The sequence below is a fragment of the Erythranthe guttata genome, chromosome 3 (assembly GCF_056151865.1).
Source record: "Erythranthe guttata isolate IM_541 chromosome 3, IM_541, whole genome shotgun sequence".
Taxonomy (NCBI): Eukaryota; Viridiplantae; Streptophyta; class Magnoliopsida; order Lamiales; family Phrymaceae; genus Erythranthe; species Erythranthe guttata.
Genome location: NC_142535.1, coordinates 750,002 through 755,319, shown reverse-complemented (window position 1 = coordinate 755,319; position 5,318 = coordinate 750,002). Strand labels below are relative to the sequence as shown.

At 32.7% G+C, this 5,318-nt stretch overlaps 1 long non-coding RNA gene across 1 annotated transcript; it reads left to right on the top strand.

Annotated features, from left to right (window-relative positions):
• Positions 1 to 1,759: 1,759 nt before the first annotated feature.
• LOC148771455 (uncharacterized) lies at positions 1,760 to 3,234 on the top strand. The gene is made up of 3 exons (XR_016030463.1): positions 1,760 to 2,116; positions 2,208 to 2,240; positions 2,793 to 3,234. It is a non-coding gene; the product is annotated as an uncharacterized LOC148771455 (long non-coding RNA).
• The last annotated feature ends 2,084 nt before the right edge of the window (positions 3,235 to 5,318 follow it).

Here is a 5,318-nt window from a genome sequence, read left to right as displayed (position 1 = left end):
TATCTCTCTCATACGAACTCCGAATTAGTTGATTTTGGCGGCATTGGAAAGCTAATTTCAAGGGCTACAATTCTTATTTACAAAATATTCCAAAATTCGGACTCCAACATGGCGAAAATCGAAGAACAAGTCCTGATGGGGGAAAGTGGCGGAAATTGATTCCTATTAGGTTTCTACTACTTCCTTATCAAGAAAAGCCTATAAAAGCAACATGTCTCTACACCATAAGCACGAAATTTTACACCACAAAACACGAAGAACGAAGATCAACGAAGACTCAAGCATAGTTTTTCTTATTTATTTTATTTATTCTATTTTGCTTATCATAAGAATTACGAGTAGCTAAGTTTTTAATCTAGGATTTTGTTGGAACCCTATGTGGGGATGGTGAACCCGTTTTCTTGAGATTATGCAATTATGATTTTATGATTATTTCTTATACTTGTTATGATTGTTAGTGCATGAACTTGATCAATTTATGTGCTTTATCTGTGATTATTGGGATTGACTCGACAGAGCTATTTTGATAATTAGACGGTAAGTATAGGAACCTTCGAGTAGTTTTCACCGGATGAGTGTGTCAATTGCATGTGGTGTCGTAGACATACAGATATCACCTTAGGTAGCCATTTACGAGACTTGATAGTTAATGCTTTATTCATAATTTGTTTGCATAGACATATAGTGAACCGTTTATGAATAATAGACTCATAATACACGCGACAGCGGGTTATGAGTAAATTAGTGTCTCGGGTTAATAATCATGAATCATATATTTCATAATTGAGGGGTTTTGGGTGAGCAATTCTTGCATAGGGGGAAGACAAAATCCTAGATCCGTTTTTATATTGATATTATCTCTTGTTTATTTGCTTTCCTAATTAGTTTAATATATTTAGTTGATTAAATTTGACAACCTTGCGTAGGCTGGATAAAAATCATAGTTGTTAGAATTTGGTACTTAGGATTAGGTAATTTGAGTATTCCCTGTGGGATCGACATCCGACTCTCACGAGTCCACTTTTACTACTTGTTTGCGATACGTGCACTTGCGTGTTAGGTATTTAGCACCCAACAACAAGTCTAGATGCAATTAATTGTGACATTATCAAATTATTGCAAGAAATCGAATGAAAAGTTCCAATCTTGAATAAATATCTCATTCTTGCTGAATATGATTCTGCAACGTCTGTGTAACGGCACCTCTCTTGCAAGAGAGAAAATAAGATTTTAGGCCCGCATGGGTGTAGCTCAACTGGTTCGGAGGTGGTAAGTTGGTGCAAGGTCCTAGGAAGCCGCAGTGTGGGAATTTCAACTCCAATGAGAGTTGGTTCCTTGTGGGCACCAGGTCCGGATCCGCTCCGTTAAGTTACCATGATTTATATTCCTCCATCAATCCTTGTCGGCCCAAGGGATGGGGACCCTGGGGGCGAGGGATTTCGCTTTTTTGGTGCAAGAAAATAAGATTTTAATTTTATTTTTTTATTTTATTTTTTGAGAATGAGAAAATGAGAAGTTACTATTAAGTAATTAATTACAGTTAGAACTCTATAAATTCATGGGGTATTTTTTTATAAACCCTCCATTCTAAGATTATATAGGTCCTAGTCCAAGTTATAAGTCCTATTTTTCTAAACCCCCTACTAATTTTTTTGGCTGATTTACCCTTTGCAACAAAATAGAAAAATTACCTTTTAAATATAATTATCCAGAATCAGTTTTTTAGCTAAAAAAGAGGCAAAAAAAACTCGTGGGATTGAAACTGCAAAACTTACCTCTCGTTTCTTTCAATTTACCAATATCCCTAATTCTCAAATTGACAGAAATTGTTGTATATCTTCACACCGCCATCGAAGGGAGAAACTGCAAAAAACTCACCTCTCGTTCTCTTTCAATTTACCCAATAGCCCTTATTCTCAGATCGACGGAGAACCTGTAATTCTGCAAACCGCCACCGAAGGGACAGATTTGCAAATCTTGTCAAATTGAAACATACAAAACTCTCCCCCCTTTCGTTCAACCCAAACTCTGTAATCATAGCACCTTATTGCTGAGATCGATGGAGAGTTTGTAGGTTTGGAAACCGAGAAGATGGCGCAAAATAAAAAACGTACAGGTAATTTGCTATATATTTCATTTTTTTGTATTTTTTGTTTTTAAAATCGTGATTCATTGACGAAATATAATGGATTTTTTTATGAATGAAGTGAAAGACAGAGATTTGGAGCCTACGACCCCAGGTAATAACTTCGTTTCCTGCAAATAATATTTTTTTGTTTGTTTTTTATTTTGTTGTTTTTATGTGTATTTTGCACTTTGTTATTTATTATGTATTTTGCACTTGCTTTTTTATTTTGTTGTTTTTATGTGTATTTTACACTTTGATGTTTATTATGTATTTTGCACTTGCTGTTGTGTTGTATATTGTATTTTGTATATTTCATTAAACTTTGGTGGCATGTCAATTTTTGCAAACCTTCTATTGTATTGTTGTTAATTATGTTGCAATTTTGAAATTGTGTATTGTTGTTTGAAATTACAATTGCCACTTGACACTTGCTATTACAATTGGCACTTGGCACTTGACACTTGGCACTTGGCACTTGGCACTTGCGATTGCTGTTTCAAAATACGCATTTCATGTTATATTGTGCAATTAATGTACATGGGTTTTATACAGATCAAATCTAGTTTCAGCTGTTCGCTTATTCCGGCAATATAAATTTACAAAAAAATATATTGACTGCATTGGGCGAACTGCGCTGACTGATTTTGTAATTCAATTTATGCAGAGGAAGATCTCTACACACCATGTTCGGAAGCCGGCAGAAGAGGTGCACAAGATATTGTAATGATGCGTTTCGATATTGTAATATGCATTGATGCAAATTTGTGCATATTTTAATTGGAAGTTTTTTTGGTTGAATTCGTAGTTTACTGTCGCTACAACTATAGGCCAGAAGAAAACAAACAAGAGATTCATTAGAGGTTGATGCTACTGACACGATCATGTTTCTAGAAGATCCCCGATGACGTTTGGAAGTTGTGAATTCAGTCGGACGTCGAGACTATGTTCGTTATGACATCAACCCAGTCATAATCAATTATGATATATTGTAGTTTGCTCATTGACTATATTGCAACACTGCTTGTATCTATTGATTTGTATCTTACAATATTTTGTATTTAATGTACTGATTTATTCCTAAGTAAAAATGGTTTGTTGGTTTGTTATATCATCTTTTATTTCATATTTTATATTTTAAAAATATTTTAAATTGTTCGAGAAAGAATAAACTTGAACCTTTTATGTTTGAGCAAATTATCATTAGTTCCATATTGTGTTGTTGTGAAAAGACATTTGTAAAATAATATTTTTGCAATATGGTAGGTGATTCTGTATTATATTTATTTTGCTATTTAATTTTGCTGTTATAAATTGCAGTTTGTATGTTGCTAATTGTACTTTGCAATTTGTTCTTGTAACTTGACACAAGTATTTTGCAATTTTGCTATTTATTTTTGCTTTTATAAAATAGAAAAAGAAAAAAAAAAGAAAAAAATGAGAGAGAGAAACAGAGAGAGAGAGAGAGACGTGATTGAGAGGAGAGAGAGAGAGAGAGGAGTTAAACGAGAGAAAAGAAAGGAAGGGGGAGATGTGAGGGAGAAGAGAGAGAGAGAGAGAGGGAGTTAAATGGGAGAGTGAAATGTGGAATTTTATTCATATTTTCCATAACTAACTACTTTAATATAAATAATAATTAAGGGTATTAGTGTCAATAGAAAAATAATTTCATTTAATTTATATTACATTTATTGGTCAAGGGACCTATAGCTATAATCAACTAACAAAATGGACCCCCAGCCATATAAGTTCCAAATAAGGGGGTTCCAGCTAATTATCCCTAAATTAATATAGTTGGATTAGTTAAATACTATTAACTTAGTAAAATATTAAATTATCGAATTAATAATTTAGTATACTTATACCAAATCGGAACCGGAAGAATTTATTTTTAAGCGAAATTATTAATTTATTGAGGTTCTACTGTAGAACTAAAAGTAGTGTGAGAATTATGTCGGAATTACAATTTAATATGATCATGCAACCTAACCCTAAAAAATCTTTCTAGAGTCACTTTCTTTTTTCAAGATTGTTTTTGTGTAATCGAAGAATTAGCAAGTTTCGTACATAAGTGTGACTAGATTACAAGCTAGTAGTTCGGAAATTTAAACTTCTTAATGTATCCGTGTTTCTGATACGTTTCGTGGCCGACACTCGAGGACACCTACTGGACACTCTACGGGCCATTTGCAAGTTCTAAAAAATTAAAAACATGTTTCAATAGCAAATTTTCAAATATTTTTATTGTTTCCCTAATTATTTACATGATTTAATGATCAATTATAAATTGACAGTTGATAGTAAACTTCTTTTTGAATATGTTTGTATGAAATATATATAAAATTGATTTATATATAAATAAAAACTAATATATATTTATATAGTATATGGGGAAATGTGCAATACCCCCCTTAAATGGAAAATATTATGAGTAAAACCCATTTGACTTTTAAGACTTTTGCCTAAACCCAAAATCCAATCTTAATTAGTGAAACCCCCTCAACAAAACATGATAAGTCGAAACTACCCTTATAAGTAGGTTTTTTAAATAATTGCAATATTTTTTTTCCATAACCTCTCACGTGATTGTAGGATTACATTAATTCTCTCTTTATATATCTCCATATCTCTCTCGTTCTCTCTCCTCTCGTTCTCTCAGAATTGGGGTAACATCATATATTATTACAGACACCTCTCGATTCTTTTCTCTGATCAACTAATGCAGATTTATATAATTATTGGTCGATATTTTTTTTTACTTTTTGCGCTTACGAAACATTGATCTCTCAATGTCTGAGATTCAATTCAATCTCACACAACTTGGTGTTCCTGTCTTGGTGCAAAAAGAATTGCTACTATTTTTTGGTGTTTATATGTGAAAGAACTTTGAGGGTGAGTTTTTTTTTCACGCTCTTTCCACAAAATATATATATATATATATATATATATATATATATATATATATATATATATATATATATATATGTCTGTGTATTTATTTTTCACTCACTGTGTGTGTGTGTGTGAACTCACTCTGCATCAAATTGTCTGATGTGTGTGTGTTTATTTTTCACTCTCAGTGTGTGTGTGTGTGTGTGTGAGAACTCACTCTGCATCAAATTGTCTGATGTGTGTGTATTTATTTTTCAGTCACTGTGTGTGTGTGTGTGCGTGTGTGTGTGTGTGTGTGAAG